The sequence below is a fragment of the Oncorhynchus mykiss genome, chromosome 21 (assembly GCF_013265735.2).
Source record: "Oncorhynchus mykiss isolate Arlee chromosome 21, USDA_OmykA_1.1, whole genome shotgun sequence".
NCBI lineage: Eukaryota > Metazoa > Chordata > Actinopteri > Salmoniformes > Salmonidae > Oncorhynchus > Oncorhynchus mykiss.
The window spans coordinates 42,940,898-42,963,397 of record NC_048585.1 but is presented as its reverse complement, the minus strand read 5'-3'; the positions used below and the strand labels follow the sequence as shown (position 1 = coordinate 42,963,397).

The window sequence follows — 22,500 nt, the reverse complement described above, 5'->3', positions numbered from 1 at the left end:
ACATTTTGTTACATTACAGGCTTATTCTAAAATTGATTAAATTGTTTTTTTCCCTCATCAATCTTCACACAATACCCCATAATCAGAAAGCAGAAGCAGGTTTTTAGAAATGTTTGGAAATTAATAAAAATAAAACGGAAATATGACATTTACATAAGTATTCAGACCCTTTACTCAGTACTTTTTGAAGCACCTTTGGCAGCGATTACAGCCTCGAGTCTTCTTGGGTATGACGCTACAAGCTTGGCACACCTGTATTTGGGGAGTTTCTCCCATTCTTCTCTACAGATCCTCTCAAGCTCTGTCAGGTTGGAAGGGGATCGTAGCTGCACAGCTATTTTTAGGTCTCTCCAGAGATGTTTGATCAGGTTCAAGTCCGGGCGGGCCACTCAAGGACATTCAGAGAGTCGATCCTGACTAGTGTCCCTGCCACTGAAAAACATCCCCACAGCATGATGCTGCCACCACCATGCTTCACCGTAGGGATGGTGCCAGGTTTCCTCCGGACGTGACACATGGCATTCAGGCCAAGGAGTTCAATCTTGGTTTCATCAGACCGGTGAACCGTCTTTATCATGGTCAGAGTCCTTTAGGTGACTTTTGGCAAACTCCAAGAGGGCTGTCATGTGCCTTTTACTGAGGAGTGGCTTCTGTCCGGCCATTCTACCATAAATGCCTGATTGGTGGAGTGCTGCAGAGATGGTTGTCCTTCTGAAAGGTTCTCCCATCTCCAAAGAGGAACTCTGGAGCTTTGTCAGACTAACCATCGGGTTCTTGGTCACCTTCCTGACCAGGGCCCTTCTCCCCCGCTTGCTCAGTTTGGCCGGGTGGCCAGCTCTAGGAAGAGTCTTGGTGTTTCCAAACCTCTTCCATTTAAGAATGATGGAGGCTACTGTGTTCTTGGGGACCTTCAATGCTGCAGAAATTGTTTGGTACCCTTCTGTGTCTTGACACAATCCTGTCTCGGAGCTCTACAGACAATGTCTTTGACCTCATTGCTTGGTTTTTGCTCTGACATGCACTGTCAACTGTGGGACCTTATATAGACAGATGTGTGCCTTTCCAAATAATGTCTAATCAATTGAATTTACCACAGGTGGACTCAAATCAAGTTGTACAAACATCTCAAGAATGATCAATGGAAACAGGATGCACCTGAGCTCAATTTCGAGTCTCATTGCAAAGGTCTGAATACTTATGTAAATAAGGTAATACATTAGCAAAAAAAATATATATGTTTTCGCTTTGTCATTATAGAGTATTGTGTGTAGATTGATGAGGAACATGTTTTTATGTAGTCCATTTTAGAATAACGCTGTAACGTAACAAAATGAGAAAAAAGTCAAGGGGTCTGAATACTTTCCGAATGCACTGTACTTATAAAGTGGGTAAAATACTATGTACTGTACAAACTTCATTTGAGTCAGTTTGCTACAGCAGGAAAATAATCCTGCAGCAACAGGAAATGTGAATAATTATTATAATTAATGGATTATAATTAATGGACATTTTTTTCGGGGTTGATACATTTTTAGTTTTGGGAAATCTAGTCTGACATTTTAAAGTGGAAAATAGAAGCCTTTTTAAACCTTGAATACACTACATTTTTGCATTTCCTGCTGTGCAGAAACATTATCAGCGTCAAAAGATCCTACATCTACAGTGTAGCTGCCTCCAAGGTGCAGGGGGTGGCTGGGGTCCTTGATGAGCTTCTTGGACATCCTGTGACACCAGCTGCTGTTGATGTCTTGGAGGGCAGGCAGTGTGCCCCCGATATTGCATTGGGCTGATCGCACCACCTTCCAGAAAGCTCTGCGGTTGATACAGCCCGACAGGATGCTCTCAATGGTGCACCTGCAGTTTGTGAGGGTCTTAGGGGCCCAAGCCAAATTTCTTCAGCCTCTTTAGCTGTTGCACTTTCTTCACTACACTATCTGTGTGAAGGGACCATTTCAAGTCGTCAGTGAACTTGAAGCTTTTGACCCTCTCAACTGCTTCTCTGTGGATGGGGGCGTGCTCTCTCTGCTGTCTCCTGGAGTCCACGATCAGCTCCTTCGTTTTGTTGAAGTTGATGGAGAGGATATTTTCCTGGCACCATTCCGCCAAGGCACTCGCCTCCTCCCTGTAGGCTGTCTCGTCGTTGTTGGTAATCAGGCCTACCACTGTTGTGTTGTCTGCAAACTTGATGATTGAGTTGGAGACGTGCATGGCCACGCAGTCATGGGTGAAGAGAGAGTAAAGGAGGGGGCTGAGCACGCACCCTGTGGGGACTTCGTGTTAAGGATCAGAGTGGCAGAGGTGTTGTTCCCTACCTTCACCAGTTGGGGTCGGCCTGTCCGGAATTCCAGGACCCAGTTGCACAGGCATAGGTTCAGACTCAGGGCCCTGAGCTTAGTGATGATCTTGGAGGGCACCATGGTGTTGAAGGCTGAGCTGTAGTCAATGAACAGCATTCTTACATAGCTATTCCTCTTGTCCAAGTGGGATAGGGCAATGTGTGATCTGTGGATCTTTTGGGGCGGTATGCAAACTGTAGTGGGTCTAGGATGTCAGGTAAGATGGAAGTGATATGATCCTTAACTAGCCTCTCAAAGCACTTCATTATTACTGAAGTGAGTGTTACGGGACAATAGTCATTTAGATCAGTTACCTTCACTTCCTTGTGCACAGGAACGATTGTGGACATCTTGAAACATGTGGGGACAACAGACTGGAATAGTGAAAGATTGAATGTGTCTGTAAACACTCCGGCCAGCTGGTCTGCGCATGCTCTGAGGACGCGGCATGGGATGCTGCCTGGGCCGGCAGCCTTGCGAGGGTTAACACGCTCAAATGTCTTACTCAAGTCAGCCACGGAGATCGGGAACATACAGTCCTCATGAGAAGTGTGGACCCACATCAGCGGCTCTCTGTTGTTTTCCTTGAAGAGGGCGAAGATGGTGTTTAACTTGTCCAGAAGCGAGGCGTCGTGGTTGACTTTCAATTTATAACCCGTAATTGTTTGGAGTTCCTGCCACGTGTCTTGTGTCTGAGCCATTGAATTGCGACTCCACTTTGTCTCTATACTGACGTTTTGCCACTTTGTTTGCCTTACGGAGGTCATAGTTGGTCTGTTTGTAGATGGTCCCAGTCACCTTGCCGTGCCGTGGTTAAATGCAGTGGTTCGCACATTTGGAATTGGGAGACAGAGTGTCTCAGAGTGGGTATTATTGTTATCAATTATAACACTGGAAATTAATAGGATGGTGTAGCTGTTGCTCCAAAGCAGGCCAGGATAAAGTCCTACTAAACAGGAAGATCCACAGAAGCAAGATACAGGTCCACATTGACACTGGGTTCCATACAGTTGTTGGGGTAGGTTCTTTGTTCCTTGTCAATCATTGGCTTATTGGTGAAATCAGCAATCAGACAATATATTCTTTAAGTATATCAATCAAACCTTTATTAATGCAATTGCAGATGGGAGGTTGACAACAGAAACACAGCACGCATGTGGAAGTTCTGCAAAATAAAACAGGTCAAAGTTGCTTTAATATACTTGCAGTCAACCCCTAGTGATGTAACTGCCTACGTCAACACCTTCTACTCATGAGACCAAGCCCATGCATATACAGTTATACAAACTTGCAGGAGAAAACAATAGTCCAGTGTTTTCTAAAGGCTCAGCCTTAATTTTCCATTCCCGTGTGGCTTACAGTGGTATGTCTGGCTTGTCACTTATCTATTTACTCCCCTGCAGGGGTCTGTGTCTATGTGTCTCTTTTAGCCTTAAGGCGCTTTCTCACAGACACCCTGTTTTGACTGCAATGGCTCACATGTGCTCAGAACGTTTCTAATAAGAGGCAGAGACTAGAAAATAACTGTGGAACAGTATTTAACCTTATAATGCATATATTGCTAATCTGTGGTCAAGAAACCTATACATGTAGTGGGGAGGGTCTTATAGCCCTTCCCCTTCTATTAATACAACATAAGCATAATACATTATTATAATACATCAATCATTTGGTGCAGCCCTTATCATGACCCCAAGGGGACCCCCATCACAGTAGACATACTGTCCTGTCCTGTCAGCTCCAGGCGTCACCAGAGGAAAGATTTCTTATAAAATACATTACAGTAAGTGAGTGTGTGTATGCGCGCGTGCATGTATGCGCCCATTAGAGTACCAATGTAAATACCTTTTCCATACCTCGGAGGCTCTCATGACCGAAAGGTTTTGAACCGTGCCACTGTCTGTGTAATGGTACTGATGTGCAATTACATGTGCATTGTAGTAATTTAGCAGACACTCTTATCCAGAGTGACTTACAGTAGTGTTCATACTGTTGTGTGAGGGTGAAATGAAAAGATCCGTCAAGCAGGCAGGCAGCAGATGTGCAGTGCGTTTTTTTCTCCATAGGTGGTATACATGCCATAGGTTTTGAGCTATCAATGAGTAATAGCAGTAGCGAGGCATGTGAAGGTGAGACAGACAGAGATCTCAGCAGATGTCTACAGATGTCTACAGGACCAGATGGCACCTTACTAATTCACATTGACGTTTACAGTCTGTCTGAGTATGACTAACCCTTGTCTGAGAGAGGAGGACTGTGTCCCAAATGGCAACCTATTCCCTACGTAGTGCACTACTTTTGACCCGAGCCCTATGGGGAGTCGGGAGCACTATATAGAGCACAGGGAGCCATTTAGGGTGTACTTGAGATGTTGGAAAATAGACCTTCTATGATATATCATCTTTTATCTCTGCTGCTCTTTTATACTGCTACTTCAGCAAGTCCTACTGTCGTTGCCAAGACAGCACAAACAGATTTGGGACTAGGGTAAATTTAGCTAATCCCTCTTTTGGAAAAAGTACTGCTGAATAATGTTTTCCATTATTAAAAAAAAATCTTTAACACCATATAGCATTGTTAAATATGCCCTCGCTAACGGTAATCAGCAAGGGCATCAGGTTGTCACGCTATACAGTTAGCCTAGCAAAGCGTTTGGTAAGGCCTGTGTGTGTGTGTGTGTGTGTGTGTGTGTGTGTGTGTGTGTGTGTGTGTGTGTGTGTGTGTGTGTGTGTGTGTGTGTGTGTGTGTGTGTGTGTGTGTGTGTGTGTGTGTGTGTGTGTGTGTGTGTGTGTGTAATTGATAATGGATGTAATAACAAAGCCATATTTCATTCCATTGGCCGGTCTGGCTGTTTCTAAGTACTGCAGAAAGCTGGGATCCATTACTGAGAGAGAGAGAGAGAGAAGGCTTTTCCTGGTCCAGTGTAGAGAACGACAGTGCTGTTCTTCAGGATATTTCTCTACATTTTAAGATGACTGTCCAGAGGGAGGAGATAGAGGGATGATTTTTTTCTGGTCGATTTTTCTGTCCGGGTCAACAGGGCTCTTCATCGGGCTCTCTCAAACTGTGCAGAGGGCTGAGAGAGCGATGAGTCGGATGGATACAGAGGGAGTGTGGATGTGCATTTGGAGATAAATGATTATTATTGCACACTGACAGTGGATGTAAGGACCGTGGGGTTTGTTAAGGACATCATCTCATCTCAATTATGGTGGTTCAAGATTTACTATATTTTCAAGTCAGTTTAGTTTATAATAAGTTTAGCTGTTTTCCATTCCATGTGTGTTTGCTTGTGTGTGTGTGTGTGTCAGTGGCGGTCGGTGCCGTTTAAGATGAGGGAGTCTCTACTTTTATCGAATGTAAAAAAAACTCTACACACAGCTTACATCGTTGTCACCATAATACTAATTTTCCCAGTCGGAGCTCAGTTGTCTTAAATGCACTGAAGTCGGAAGTTGGAGATTTCCGAGTTCCCAGTACTAGAGGGGAGATATCTTGCAGCCCGCTGGCTCCACCCCCAAGCCTTATATGGACTTCCTGCCCCAACGAGGCAAGGCTGTGGATCGATAAGCCAAGGTATGCTTGTGGATAAAGGAGGAAGCAGCCTGCACAAAGGGGCAGAGTAGGAGAGAGCCAACTGTGTTATGAAAAGTGGGAGAAGAGAGAGCAATATCTGTGAGATTACCCGTCGTGACCTGGACTGTCGAACTACTGCCCATGTGTACCAGACCGGATTGGCTGAGGACCCGAGTGTGAGGATTACCCCTGGAAAACAGAACGGACAATGAGAACGGCTTGTGGACAGTGAGGTGATTGGTGAATTTCCCCCTCTTCCCCAGTGTACCAAAATCCCTAATAAACTCCCCATTTGCATTCTATTTGTGCTACTGGTGCATGTTTTGTTATTGAACTTGGTGACGTAGAAACCCCACACCCTTGAGCCTGGTACACAACTTTCTGACAAAATTAGAAACGTATAATATCTGAAAATGTAGCTAGCTAGATTCCCTCTCTGTCATTGATGCCATGGCTGCCCTTAGCTTGAAGATGTAATCCAGTGACAGGTGTTTTATACAACAGCCTTCTGTGTTCTCTTTTCAAAGCCCTCTGCATATTTGCAATCAAACGCCAGAATTTCTCCATCTCCTTAGCTATCATACTCTACTTCCACCAGGCATTCCACTGATTTAAAAACTCAAAGAACTTCTTCCGTGACAACAACACTGTTGATCTCCGTTTCAGAAGACTCTATAATGCCTGGTTCAATGAAAATGTTTTTACTTAACCTCTCTAGGCTAGCTGGCGGTATTTTCACGTCCGGATGAAAAGCGTGCCCAAAGTAAACTGCCTGCTACTCAGGCCCAGAAGCTAGGATATGCATATTATTAGTATTGCATTCTTAGTATTTTTAGTAGTGCATTCTTAGTATTATTAGTACTTGGATAGAAAACACTCTGAAGTTTCTAAAGCTGTTTGAATGATGTCTGTGAGTATAACAGAACTTATTTGGCAGGCGAAACCCTGAGGACAAACCATCCAGGAAATGTACTTTTTTGAGGTGACAGTGTTTTCAATGGGTTTCTATGTGGATCTAGATTTCTAAGGCACTTGCTTGCAGTTCCTATTGCTTCCACTGGATGTCAACAGTCTTTAGAAATTGGTTAATGTTTTTCCTTTGTGTAATGAAGAAGTAGGGCTGTTCAGAATGAGGGTCGAGTCTAGTGTACTGTTGTGGTTGGGGCGAGCGACCTGAAAGCTCGCTCCACTTTGCTTTTATCCGCTATTGAAAGCAGTTTATCCCGTCTTAAATTTTATCAGTAATTTACATGAAAAAATACCTAAAGTTGTATTAGGAAAGTTGTTTGAAATGTTTGGACAAAGATTACAGGTAACTAATTAGATATTTTGTAGTCATGTTGCGCGAGTTGGAACCGGTGTTTTTATGAATCAAACGTGCCAAATAATGGACATTTTGGAGATATAACGACGGAATTAGTCGAACAAAAGGACCATTTGTGATGTTTATGTAACATATTGGAGTGCCAACAGAAGAAGCTCTTCAAAGGTAAGGCATAAATTATATTGTTATTTCTGAGTTTTGTGTCACGTCTGGCGGGATGAAATATGATTGTTTGTGTTTGTTTGTTGGGGTGCTGTCCTCAGATAAATGCATGGTTTGCTTTCACCGTAAAGCCTTTTTGAAATATGACACCATGGCTGGATTAACAAGAAGTTAAGCTTTCGTTTGACATATTGCATGTGTATTTTCAAGAATGTTAAATATTTACAATTCTGTAGTTTGAATTTGGCACCCTTCACTTTCATTGGATGTTGGTCAGGTGGGATGGTAGCTTCTTATCTAGCCTAGAGAGGTTAAATCAGGGATTTCCTCATTGTCTGATTCATTTTCAGAGTCAGAGAGAGTCACCATGGCACGATCATCCTCTAGAAAGTGGAGAGCAGTAGCAACACCTTTGCAGTTCTTAAGGATATTTTCAAAAAATCTGCGGTAGGAAAGATTACCTACACATACAGAACAGCTCATGTTATAGACAGAAGTATGCTACATGGCTGACCAATCTGAACTAATCTCTCGGCATGTCCAGCCCATCCATTATCTCAGGCAATCATGGCTAGCGGGAAGGTTCCTGACTTTTTCCATGGCTAAATCAACTAGGCTTGTAATTTAACAATTGTATCCGTATTTACAGATGGCATGCAAGTTTATTATTAAGGCACATAAAAGTTCACATGTTCAAGAAGCCCTTTTGCCAAAAAATGCATTTTGATAAAAAAAATACATATTTACATTCAAATACTGTACCTCTCCTGTACGACATACGCCTAGTTTCCTTAAATGAGTCACATATTAACTTCATAGTCTACTAGCTACTAGAACTAACACATTAGTAAACCTGCCAAAATCATGCGGTACAGTATACAGTGTACAGCAGAAAACAGTTTAGCAGTTCCACCAGAGTGTACCGGTGACAGTAATATAATAATAAAACCAAAAGCTTACCTTGACTTGGATGAGTTCTAGTGTAGGATAATCATAGCCAGCTAGCTAACCTACCTAACCTATACACGTCACTTCCTGTTGTACGCGGAATGAGGCAGAGCACAGTTTGTCGTTTTGAAAGTCTATTGAAAAATGTCTTAGTAGTGAGCTACCTTTTGAGTTTGGATCCTGCGATGCGGTTGGCATCAGTTCCTGGGACTGTGACTATCTGTCCAGTGATCCTGCCAACCAAGGCCGGGTCTTGAGGAGCTGTTTGGCGTAGCAATTAGCCTAGCTGCTAGCTAGCTGTCTATCAAGCTAGCAGGGTTTTCGCGAGGAATGCAGCCTGCAATGCGGTTGGCCATTGTGGCTGGGACCGCGGATTGCCCACGGCTTGTGGCTGTCTAGATCCCTGCTGTTTGTTGTTTTCAATCTTCCCTGTGACCTGCCCTGTCTGGAACTGCTATGTTGCTACCATGACAAACACCAAAGCCACTGAGAGAAACGTTGAGGGCAGTGGTGTCTCTCTATCACAGGTGAAGGATATTTTAAACAAACAAAAAAAGTTTGACAAGCAGTTGTTAGAACAACAAGAAAATAACTTTAAGTGTTTCATCCAAATACTGGTGGAGTCAACTAATAAAATAATGGACAACCTGACCAGAGATGTCCAGGACCTGAAGAACAGTTTGCAGTTCTCCCAGGGTCAGCTCAATGAGTTTAAACAGGAGAACGGCAAGATGACAGCAATCTGTAAGTCATTGAGAGAGGACATCAGTTCTATGTGTGAATCCATGATAACAATGATAGAGAAATCAGATTATCTCGAGGGGCAATCGAGGCGGAACAACATGGCTATGAACGGAATTGCAGAATCTCCACATGAGACCTGGACGGGATATAAGGACAAAGTGAGGGAAATGATCTCGGAGAAACTGAAGATGGACCACAGGAAGATTGAGGTGGGGCACGTCCACAGAACTGGAAAACCCACCACCGGACCAGGTGACAGGCCAAGGCCGATTAGTGGTCAAGTTCCTGAGATTCAAGGACAAGGTAGCTGTTCTGGAAAGAGCCAACACTTGAGAGGAATGTATATCTTCCTCAACGAGGACTATCCGGAAGCTGTGTGCAAGAAGAGGAAAGAACTTGCAGCCATGAAAGCGTGTGGTGACATTGCTTAAATCTACTACGTCTAATTTGACAGGCTCATTGTCCACCCTCCCTCCTAAAAGACTGGAAGGGATGAGGGAGCCAAGCCTATGGGTTTGTAGTTTCAACCCCGCTGCACACACACACTTACACACATCAACTGATTAATGGTCTGGTGAATGTAAATTTATTTTCTTGCTTTGTTTGCTCTTTTCCATATTATGTCTATTATAGCTACCCAGAAAAGGGATGAAAATAGTCCATATTAGTATATGTAGCCTTAGAAATAAGGTTAACTTCTTGGCGCACCCATCCCGTTAGTGGGATCATTTTCATCAACATCCACTGAATTGCAGAGCGCCAAATTCAAATTAAATTACTAAAATATTTAATTTTCATGAAATCACAAGTGCAATATAGAATAACACAGCTTAGCTTGTTGTTAATCCACCTGCTGTGTCAGATTTCAAAAAAGCTTTACAGCAAAAGCTATCCAAGCGTTTATGTTAGGACATCTCTCTCAGCAGACAAAACATTACAAACAGCTAGCAGCAAAGTAGATTGGTCACGAAAGTCAGAAAAGCGATAAAATTAATCACTTACCTTTGATGATCTTTGGATGTTTGCACTCACGAGACTCCCAGTTACACAATGAATGTTCCTTTTGTTCGATAAAGATTATTTTTATATCCAAAATTCCTCCATTTGGTTGACGCGTTTTGTTCAGAAATCCACAGGCTCGAGCGGTCACAACGGGGCAGACGAAAATTCCAAATAGTATCCGTAAAGTTTGTAGAAACATGTCAAACGTTTTTTATAATCAATCCACAGGTTGTTTTTACAATGAATAATCGATAATATTTCAACCAGACCGTAGCTTTTTCAATAGGAGAGAGAGAGAGAGAAAATGTCTGCTCCAAGCTGTTGCGCATGCAAAACTCTGCTGGCACCGAGCCATCCACTGGCGCGAAGTGATCGTAATTTTTCAGAATAAAAGCTTGAAACCATATCTAAAGACTGTTCACAGCATGTGGAAACCATAGAGAAAGGAATCTGGTTGATATCCCTTTAAATGCAGGGAAGGCATGCAATGGAACAGAGAGGTTTCAGGAAAAACAGCACTTCCTGGTTGGATTTCCCTCAGATTTTCGCCTGCAATATCAGTTCTGTTACACTCACAGATAATATTTTGACAGTTTTGGAAACTTTAGAGTGTTTTCTATCCTAATCTGACAATTATACGCATATTCTAGATTCTGGGCCTGAGGAATAGGCAGTTTAATTTGGGTACGTTTTTCCATCCAAACATCAAAATACTGCCCCCTACACTCAAGAGGTTAATGAAATCAATAACTTGCTAAAATCAGATACCATTCATACAGTATATTAGATATTTCATATCAAATCAAATCAAATGTTATTTGTCACGTACACATGGTTAGCAGATGTTAATGTGAGTGTAGCGAAATGCTTCTAGTTCCGACAATGCAGTATTAACCAACGAGTAATCTAACCTAACAATTTCACAACAACTACCTTATACACACAAGTGTAAAGGGATGAAGACTATGTACATAAAAATATATGAATGAGTGATGGTACAGAACGGCATAGGCAAGATTCAGTAGATGGTATAGAGTACAGTATATACATATGAGATGAGTAATGTAGGGTATGTAAACATTATAAAGTTATTAAGTGACATTGTTTAAAGTGGCTAGTGATACATTTTTAAATACATTTTTCCATTACTAAAGTGGCTGGAGTTAGTGGTGGCTGTTTAACAGTCTGATGGCCTTGAGATAGAAGCTGTTTTTCAGCCTCTCGGTCCCTGCTTTGATGCACCAGTACCGACCTCGCCTTCTGGATGATAGTGGGGTGAACAGGCAGTGGCTCGGGTGGTTGTTGTCCTTGATGATCTTTATGGCCTTCATGTGACATCGGGTGGTGTAGGTGTCCTGGAGGGCAGGTAGTTTGCCCCCGGTGATGCGTTGTGCAGACCTCACTACCCTCTGGAGAGCCTTACGGTTGTGGGCAGAGCAATTGCCGTACCAGGCGGTGATACAGCCCGACAGGATGCTCTCGATTGTGCATCTGTAAAAGTTTGTGAGTGCTTTTGGTGACAAGCCAAATTTCTACAGTCTCCTGAGGTTGAAGAGGCGCTGCTGCGCCTTCTTCACCACGCTGTCTGTGTGGGTGGACCAATTCAGTTTGTCCGTGATGTGTACGCCGAGGAACTTAAAACTTACTATCCTCTCCATTACTGTCCTGTCGATGTGGTTTGGGGGGTGCTCTGCTGTTTCCTGAAGTCCACGATCATCTCCTTTGTTTCGTTGACGTTGAGTGTGAGGTTATTTTCCTGACACCACACTCCGAGGGCCCTCACCTCCTCCCTGTAGGCGTCTCGTCGTTGTTGGTAATCAAGCCTACCACTGTAGTGTCGTCTGCAAACTTGATGATTGATTTGGAGGCGTGGCATGGCCACGCAGTCGTGGGTGAACAGGGAGTACAGGAGAGGGCTCAGAACGCACCCTTGTGGGGCCCCAGTGTTGAGGATCAGCGGGGTGGAGATGTTGTTACCTGCCCTCACCACCTGGGGGCGGCCCGTCAGGAAGTCCAGTACCCAGTTGCACAGGGCGGGGTCGAGACCCAGGGTCTCGAGCTTGATGATGAGTTTGGAGGGGACAATGGTGTTAAATGCTGAGCCGTAGTCGATGAACAGCATTCTCACATAGGTATTCCTCTTGTCCAGATTGGTTAGGGCAGTGTGCAGTGTGGTTGCGATTGCGTCATCTGTGGACCTATTGGGGCGGTAAGCAAATTGGAGTGGGTCTAGGGTGTCAGGTAGGGTGGAGGTGATATGGTCCTTTACTAGTCTCTCAAAGCACTTCATGATGACGGAAGTGAGTGCTACGGGGCGGTAGTTGTTTAGCTCAGTTACCTTAGCTTTCTTGGGAACAGGAACAATGGGGGCCCTCTCAAAGCATGTGGGAATAGCAGACTGGGATAAGGATTGATTGAATATGTCCGTAAACACACCAGCCAGCTGGTCTGCGCATGCTCTGAGGACGCGGCTGGGGATGCCGTCTGGGCCTGCAGCCTTGTGAGGGTTAACACGTTTAAATGTTTTACTCACGTTGGCTCCAGTAAAGAAGAGTCCGCAGGTTTTGGTAGCGGGCCGTGTCAGTGGCACTGTATTGTCCTCAAAGCGAGCAAAGAAGTTGTTTAGTCTGTCTGGGAGCAAGACATCGCGAGGGGTCTGGTTTTATTTTTGTAATCCGTGATTGACTGTAGACCCTGCCACATACCTCTTGTGTCTGAGCCGTTGAATTGCGACTCTACTTTGTCTCTTTACTGACGCTTAGCTTGTTTGATTGACTTGCGGCGGGAATAGCTACACTGTTTTTATTCGGTCATGTTTCCGGTCACCTTGCCCTGGTTAAAAGCAGTGGTTCACGCTTTCAGTTTCGCGCGAATGCTGCTATCAATCCACGGTTTCTGGTTTGGGAATGTTTTAATAGTTGCTGTGGGTACGACATCGCCGATGCACTTGCTAATAAATTCGCTCACCGAATCAGCGTATTCATCAATGTTGTTGTTTGACGCAATGCGGAACATATCCCAATCCACGTGATCGATGCAATCTTGAAGCGTGGAATCAGATTGGTCGGACCAGCGTTGAACAGACCTCCTGTTTTAGTCTCTGTCTATAGGCCGGGAGCAACAAAATGGAGTCGTGGTCAGCTTTTCCAAAATTTCTGAGATTCACGTAGACAATTAATTTAATGATACAGCAGTAGCAATTCAAGGATATAACATCTGTAGAAGAGACAGGAATGCTTATGAGGAGGTGTTGCTGTATATTTTCTGAGCAATATCCCTGTAATGCTTTGATAAAATCTTATGTCAAGTGTTATTGAAGTGTTGTGGTTGCAGGTTCACTTGGCACATCTAAAGCCTTTTCTTTAGGGGTGTTGCTATAGGCCACCAAGTGCTAACAGGCAGTATCTAAATAATATGTGAAATGCTTGATAGTGTATGTGATGTAAACAGAGAGGTCTACTTTTTTGGGGACCTGAATATTAACTGGCTTTCATCAAGCTGTCTGCTCAAGAGGAAGCTTCTCACTCTAACCAGTGCCTGTAATCTGGTTCAGGTTATTAATCACCCTACCAGGGTGTTTACCAACACTACAGAAACAAGATCATCCACATGTATTGATCACATTTTTACTAATACTGTAGAACTTTGTTCTAAAGCTGTGTCTGTACCCATTGGATGCAGTGACCACAATATAGTGGCTACATCCAGGAAGCCAAAGTTCCGAAAGCTGGGCCTAAAATAGTGTATAAGAGTTCATACAAAATATTATGCTGTGACTCTTATGTGGATAATGTTCAAAATATTTGTTGGTCTGATGTGATTAATAAGGAGCCTCCAAATGCTGCACTTGATGAATCTATGAAATTGTTATTCAGTGATAAACATGCACCTGTTAAGAAACTGACTGTTAGAACTGCTACGGCTCCATGGATTCATGAGGAATTGAAAAACTGTATGGTTGAAAGAGATGGGGTAAAAGGAGTGGATAATAAGTTTGGCTGCACATCTGACTGGCTGACTTACTGCGAATTGAGAAATTATGTGAATAAAGTCAACCAAAAGAAGAAGAAACTGCATTATGAAGCCAAGACCAATGATATAAAGAATGATGGGGGGGGGGGGGGGGGACCTTGGAGTACTTTAAATGAAATTATGGGCAGAAAGACATATTCAACTCCATCTTTCATCAAATCAGATGGCTTATTCATCACAAAACCATTTGATGTTGCCAATTATTTTAATGATTACTTCATTGGCACAGTGGGCAACCTTAGGCAGGAAATGCCAACAACGAACAGTGAGCCATTGTTCTTGTGCATAAAAAAAACAGATAATGAAAGAAATGCATTGCAAGTTAGAATTTTGTAAAGTTAGTGTTGGAGAGGTGGAAGAATTGTTGTTATTGATCAATAATGACAAACCTCCTGGCATTGACAACTTAGATGGAAAGCTACTGAGGATGGTAGCTGACTCTATAGCAACTCCCTTTCTGTCATATCTTTAATCTGATCCTCGAGGAAAGTCTTTGTCCTCAGGCCTGGAGGGAAGCCAAGAGTGGTAAAGCAGCCTTTACTGGTTCTAACAGCAGACCTATCAGCTTGCTGCCAGCTCTTAGCAAACGGTTGGAATAAAATGGTGTTTGACCAAATACAATGCTATTTCTCCATAAACAAATTAACAACAGACTTATAGAGAAGGGCACTCAACATGTACTGCACTGACAGAAATGTTTGATGATTGGTTGAAAGAAATTGATAATAAGAAGATTGTGGGAGCTGTATTGTCTTGTGGGAGCTGCCTTTGATTTTATTGATCATAACCTATTATTGAGAAAACGTATGTGTTATGGCTTTTCAACCTCTAACATGGATTCAGAGCTATCTACTGTATCTAATTGAACTGAGAGGGTTTTCTTTAATGGAAGCTTCTCTATTGTCAAACATGTAAAGTGCGTTGTACCGCAGGGAAGCTCTCTAGGCCTTCTACTATTTTCTATTTTTACCAGTGACCTGCCACTGGAATTAAACAAAGCATGATCATGTGTGTCTATGTCTGCTGATGATTCAACTATATACACATCAGCAACCACAGCTAATGAAGTCACTGAAACCCTTAACAAGGAGTTGCAGTCTGTTTTGGAATGGGTGACCAGAAATAAACTGGTCCTGAACATCTATTAAACTAAGAGCATTGTATTTGATGCAAATCATTCCCGAAGTTCTAGACTTCATTTGAATCTGGTAATGAATGGTGTGGCTGTTGAACAAGTTGAGGCGACTTACTTGGCGTTACCTTAGATTGTAAACTGTCATGGTCAAAACATATAGAGTCAATGGTTGTGAAGATGGGGAGAGTTCTGTCCTGTAATAAAGATATGCTCTGCTTTTATGACACCGCACTCCACAAAGCAGGCTCTAGTTTTGTCTTATCTTGATTATTGTCCAGTCGTGTGGTCGAGTGCTGCAAGGAAAGACCTGGTTAAGCTGTAGCTGGCCCAGAACAGAGCAGCACGTCTTGCTCTTCATTGTTCTCAGAGGGCTAATATAAATACTATGCATGCCAGTCTCCCTTGGCTAAGAGTTGTGGAGAGACTGACTGCATCACTTCTTCTTTTTATAAGAAACATTAATGTGTTGAAAATTCATGTATTGATATGTAGGCTACGTGTGCCATTTTTTAAACCTTTATTTAACTCGACAAGTCAGTTAAGAACAAATTCTTATTTACAATGACGGCCTACACCGGGCAAACGCGAACGATGCTGGGACAATTGTTCTGTCCTTGTCTATTAATGTTCTGTATTATGTCATGTTTCATGTTTTGTGTGGACCCCAGGATGAGTAGCTTCTGCTTTCGCAACAGCTAACGGGGATCCTAACAAAATACCTATACTAAATACCGAACATAGCATCCCTCTCTGCTCGAGCCAGGTGTTTGAATAGGCTAAACTACCTAGCTGCATTCGCTATCTAAATGAAAGTGAAAGAAAATACAATGAAATATCTCTTTCTTTCCCTCTCTGTCTCTCTCTCTTGCTTCTCCTTCATTTTTGAAGAAACAAATGTGTATTTCTCTCTCTTTGAGTCAACTACTCACAACATGTTATGCACTGCAGTGCTAGCTAACTGTAGCTTATGCTTTCAGCACTAGACTCATTCTCTGATACTTTGAGTGGGTGGACAACATGCCAATTCATGCTGCAAGAGTTCTGATAGCTTGGAGGACGTCCTCTGGAAGTTGTCATAATTACTGTGTAAGACTATGGAAGGGGGTGAGAACCACAAGCTCTTAGGTTTTGCATTGAAGTCAATGTACCCAGAGGAGGGAGGAAACTAGCTGTCCTCCGGCTACACCATGGTGCTACTCTACAATGCTGTTGAGGCTTCTGTAGAACTTCATTGCAAAACACTGTGTTTTAATCAATTATTTGGTGACGTGAATATATTTATGGTCATTTTATTTTAAAAGCATAACTTTTTAATGTTTCACTATAAAAAATGTTTTTTTAAATCACTGAGGAGGTGGTCCTCCCCTTCCTCTTCTGAGGAGCCTCCACTGGTGTGCGTGTGTGTGTAGCATGTAGGAATGTGTCGATCAGTCAGTTTATAAGTCATTTTCATAACACACAGAGAGAACAGAAAGTAGGTTCCACAAAGGCAGCTACAATAACAGTAGCCTCTGGCTCTAAAACGACCATGCTTTCCTTTCCTCCCCTTAGTTTCTCTGTCTTTGACTTCATCATCCAATGGATTTGCCTCGGGGTGCCATGTGTTGGAGCCCGGTTTGCCATGTTGGCAGATATCTGTTCTCCTGCTATTACCCTGTCATGGCCAAAACACTGCGCCAAACAGACAGGGGCTGGCAACCTACTGTTAGTCTGCTCTAATGCTGTGCATAATAAGAGGAGTAGATTTAAAAAAAGATATAATAAAAATTGCAGAGAGAAGAAAAAAAGAGGAGATGGAGAGAGGGGGAGAGGGAGAGAGAGAGAGAGAGAGATAGAGAAGAGAGTGAGAGAGAGGGAGAGAATTTTATGGATAGTCCCTCCACTTTTCTTCTCCTAATGTTTTTACCTGACTGTTTTTTTCTACTCACATCTGCAGGAGAAAATCAGGCCAAAACACCAATTCTGACTAATTTAGCCACTGTCTTAAAACCTCTTAAGGATCCGGCCTTTTTTTTCTATTTTCTCCTAAAATGAGGAGATCTTTCTGCCTGTAACTCAGGCCCTGAAGTAAGGATATGCTTATTCTTGGTATCATTTCAAAGGAAACACTTTGAAGTTTGTGGAAATGCGAAAGGTATATAACACAATATAACACAATAGATCTGGTAAAAGATAATACAAAGAAAGTATTTTTTTGTACCGTCATCTTTGAAATGGAAGAGAAAGACCATAATGTATTATTCCAGCCCAGCTGCAATTTAGATTTTGGCCACTAGATGGCAGTGGTGTATGTGCAATGTTTTAGACTGATCCAATGAACCATTGTATTTCTGTTCAAAACGTTGTATCAAGACTGCCCAAATGTGCCTACTTCCTATTCCTTTCCATGCCATCCTTTCTATTTCTCCTCCCCTAACTTGTCTGTATCCCTTCACCCCCCCCCCTCCCTCTCAATTAAATTTCAAATTTCAAATCTCTCTCTCTCCCCTCTCGCTTATAGATGTGGGAATGATTTAACCTTTAACCCCACTAGATACAGGAACATTCAAAGCACCACCTTTTACAGACTGTATTCGGTATCTCTATCTATTCCACTAATGAAGCTCAGAAAGTCGTCACACTTCATGGCCTGCCAGGTTCTGTCACGATCGTCATAATAACTGGACCAAAGCGCAGCGTGATCTGGGTTCCACATCTTTTTATTACTAGGTGAAACTCACAGCAAAACAAAACAATAAATTACTAAATGAAACGTGAAGCTGCTATAGTGCTCACAGGCAACTATACAAAGTCAAGATTCCACAAAGCACAAAGGGGGAATGGCTGCCTAAATATGATCCCCAATCAGAGACAACGATAAACAGATGCCTCTGATTGGGAACCATAACAGGCCAACATAGAAATATAATTACCTAGACGACCCACCCTAGTCACACCCGGACCTAACCAACATAGAGAATAAAAAGCTCTCTATGGTCAGGGCGTGACAGGTTCTCCCCATTCATTACCCATGTTGCATTTCATTGCCATTTCAATCCACACGATTTGGCTGTTCATGCCCCAAGTGCCCCTCCAAAAAATATATATGTGAAGGTGTCAATGTGTGGGCCTGTGTGTATGTGTCCAGTGACTGAAGACTATGTGTGTTAGAGAACCTTTGAAGTATCTCAGAACCTCTCCAGTCCTTAATTTAGTCTTGCGAAAGTCTCTCTCTCTCTCTCTCTCTCTCTCTGTCATGTGCAAAATCCCCAGAAGAACCCATCATTTATCAGACGTTTTTAAAACCAATATCACATATTTTGACTGTAATGCGCAGCGTGGTTCATAAACTCTGCCGGAGGGCTCGACAGCACTAGGAAGTCAACTCTCTGGAATGTTAATCTCCCATTGGGAGAATGAAGGGGGGACATTGACAGAATGAGATCACTAATACATTTCAGCGACTTACAATAGAGAGTGCATCCGTTTTCATATTTTCAACCCTGGTGCCGTGTGCCATGCTCTATGAAATGAGCCCCAACTGAGCCACACAGTTATATTAGGAGAGTTGCCCCTATGCTATTTCTGCCCCTATGTGTTTCTGTCTCCTCTACAAGTGCCATCTGCCTCTTCCATCAACGAGAGGTCATGCAGTTGCTCTTCTTTCATGTATCGTTATACCTGTATAGTAGGAGTCTATGTTCAAAAGCGAGTGACTGAGATTCCAGGGTCGGGATATGGACATTTGAACAGGGGATTTTTATTTTTTTTACTGTGTCACGGCTAGTGTTAGGAGAATTTCATACACCTGCCGTTCGTCCTTAGTTTGAATCATTTTGCCGTCGTCATTTGCTGACTCTTGCAGATTCCTTCAGGCAGTTTTTCCATAAGCTCGCCATGAGTTTCAGTTCAGTCTGATCCAACCTTTCGTTCGCCTGGCACGCACAGGAGGCGGACCCTGTTCGCAATTCAGCTGAGAAGCCATTCACACCCCCCTTTCTGTACATTCAGTCCAGCTGTCTTCTTCCCCTTCTTTGCATGAGAGACAGTTGCAACCCTCTCCTATTGGATCAGATGAGTGTTGTACCGTGTGGGGGCCAGGTGATTCGCTGTAGCCCTTAAAGTACCGGCTCATCTAAAAAAAAAAAAACGGCCTGTTTTTCACACATATGGTTTCCTCAACATTTATGTCCTAGCTCAGGGCGTCGCTGGAAACTTCTCTGGCTGGCGAAACTGAGATTGACAGGATAGACTCAACAGTAGTGTGTGTGTGTGTGTGTGTGTGTGTGTGTGTGTCTGTGAGTTAGTGTCTGTCCAGGACAGAAGATCAGCGAGGGCATCTATTAGTCTCTGCCACGTAGTCTGATGGTATGTGTAGGCCCTGGAGTTTTTCCTGACCGCATACACACACACTCCGTGAGTGACCACGGAAAAACTCCTGGCGGCGGAGTGTGAAGACGGAAAAAAATGGACAGTTTCATGCCTATTCTCCGACCACATTTCACCAATCAGGTAACCCCCCCCTTCTTCAGTCTCTCACACACTGAACATCCAGAGGTATTCTCTGACCTCCAAGAAAGAGTGATGAAAAACATGGTCAGTTGTTGAGAGAGAGAGAGGTACAGATGGAGAGAGAGAGAGAAAGGTACAGAGAGAGAGGGAGGTACAGACAGAGAGAGAGGTACAGACAGAGAGAGCGAGAGGTACAGACAGAGAGAGAGAGAGGTACACAGAGAGAGAGAGAGCGAGAGAGAGAGAGGGGGGGGGGGGGGGGGGGGGCTTTTTAGGACACGTGTCTGGAGAGCGACTGTCATCACTGATGCTGAGGAGATAGCAGAGACCGGGGCCTCAGGTCTGTGAGCTTAGACGTTGCTGCAAGATACTGATGAAAGACATGTCAGATATGGCTGAGATATGGCTGACACACACTCTGCAGGGTCAACTGAGTTCAATGGACACTGGTCCACATGGAAGCTAGTGCTGCGGATCCCCATGGTGCAGAAGTCATGGAATGTTCTCTTCAGGAATGTACAATGTTGTTTCAAAGGTCTTCCATTCTGTGTGTGTGTGTGTATGTGTGTGTGTGTGTGTGTGTGTGCGTGCGTGCGTGCGTGCATGTGTGTGTGTGTGTGTGTGTGTGTGTGTGTGCGTGCGTGCGTGCGTGTGTGTGTGTGTTTGTATGTGTAACAGCACCGCTGGTCCCGTCACTGTGATTTGGCCGGGTGCAGTACATTGTACAGAGCTGAGTGTTACACTGTGTTGACATACTCTTGGCTAGGACGGAAATGTGTGCGTGTGTGTGTGATTGCTGAGACTGGCAAATGATGATGGCTTTCCTAGGGTGAGGACAGTGGCGGTTGGAAAGGATAACATGAAGTTGCCCCTAGTCACAGTGTGTACATACCCTGGATTCCTGGCTGTAGTCTGCTGTGGCCGTATTGACAGCTCCTAGTGGTGTAAAGGCCCGTATTCTACATGAGAGGGATGCCATCTATCTGACTCATAGTACCCTCAGACAGATGGGTCAGAGTCTGAGTACCAGCCCTCGTGCATGACACTGTTGCTCTGCCCTGTCTGTCTCTGTTCTCTGTTCTCTGTCTCCTCTGCACTCTGTTCTCTGTTCTCTGTTCTTTACCTGTCTATCTCTGTTCTCTGTTCTCTGCCTGTCGGTCTCTGTTCTCCGTTCTCTGCCTGTCGGTCTCTGTTCTCTGTTCTCTGACTGTCGGTCTCTGTTCTCTGTTCTCTGCCAGTTGGTCTCTGTTCTCCGTTCTCCGTTCTCTGTTCTCTGTTCTCTGTTCTTTACCTGTCTATCTCTGTTCTCTGTTCTCTGCCTGTCGGTCTCTGTTCTCCGTTCTCTGCCTGTCATTCTCTGTTCTCTGTTCTCTGCCTGTCGGTCTCTGTTCTCCGTTCTCTGCCTGTCGGTCTCTGTTCTCTGTTCTCTGCCTGTCGGTCTCTGTTCTCTGTTCTCCGTTATCCGTTATCCTTTATCCGTTCTCTGTTCTCTGCCTGTCGGTCTCTGTTCTCCGTTCTCCGTTCTCCGTTCTCTGTTCTCTGTTCTCCATTCTCCGTTGTCTCTCTCTCTCTCTCGCTCTCTCTCTCTCTCTCTCTCCCTCTTAGTGTCTGTCTGTCTTTCTGTCGCTCTGTCTCTCTCTGTCTCTCTCTTCTTCTCTCTTCTTCTCTCTCTCTGTATATCTGTCTGTCTCTGACTGTCTTTTTGTTCCCCTTCATTTCAATATTTCCAGAACTGCTTTTTGTGTTAGTCTATGTGTACAGTAAATGTTATGTGTGTCCCACTTGGCACATGGGTATCTCCATACTGTTGTGGTTTAGTAGCGAACCCTCCTGTCAATACAGATGTAGTCTTTGTTGTGTCCCAAATGGTACACTATTCCCTACTTAGTGCACTAATTTTGACCAGAGCCCTATGTGGAATAGGGAGCACTATATAGGGAATAGGGTGTCATTTGGTTCTCATCCTCTATGGGTCCTGTGGAAACAGTCTCTGTCTTTGTGTGTTTTTGCCTGGAGATGGAAAACCGGGCCCTGAACCAACCAGACTCTACATTACTGGACCACAGGCTCCAATCTCTCAGCCCATTGGTTGGTAGAAGCAACTAATCGTGGTTCTGTGGTCAACGAACGCTGTGGTTCAATTCAATTTTCCATCTTTGGCATGATTGTGCCTGTGAATGACAGGCTTTTAATGTGTGTGTTTGTGTGTCTCTGTGTGTGTGTGTGTGTGTGTGTGTTTTAGTGACTTTGTGCTTGTATTCATCATGTGTTTTTGCACATTCTTGTGCTTTTGGCCTCAAGTTTGCTGAATTTTTTTCTGTTTCTTGTTCTCCACACTTTAGTGCGTAAGCTCTCGATGCCTAATTGTCTCATATTAGTTATATTAGAGAGCCTTTTCCAAACACATCACCTCTCCTGTCCTGCTCAACTGAACATACCCTCGGCCATGGGGAAATCACTGCATACCACAGTTTCAAAACTGGCCCAAAAGGAATCATTCAATTGGCACTTTAATCCCGACGAAGCAATTACGAACCCTCAAGCCTGTTTCTCAAAACACACACTGACACACACACACACACACACACACAATTAGGCTTTTGAATGAGCTAAGGATATGAAAATGGAAAGCAATCTAGCAACGGCGAACCTACGAAACGCAAACGGCAGCCAAGCCTGAAGAGAACCCCCAGGCGGTTAAAATGCTCGCATGTAATTTCATGGCATTTCCTTCATCTTCTTTTTTTTGC

General features: G+C 43.7%; 1 protein-coding gene across 2 annotated transcripts in view; it reads left to right on the top strand.

The window, feature by feature from the left end:
* LOC110500478 (sushi, von Willebrand factor type A, EGF and pentraxin domain-containing protein 1) overlaps positions 1-22,500 on the top strand; it is a 130,114-nt gene that overhangs the window by 1,519 nt on the left and 106,095 nt on the right. The window lies entirely within an intron of this gene.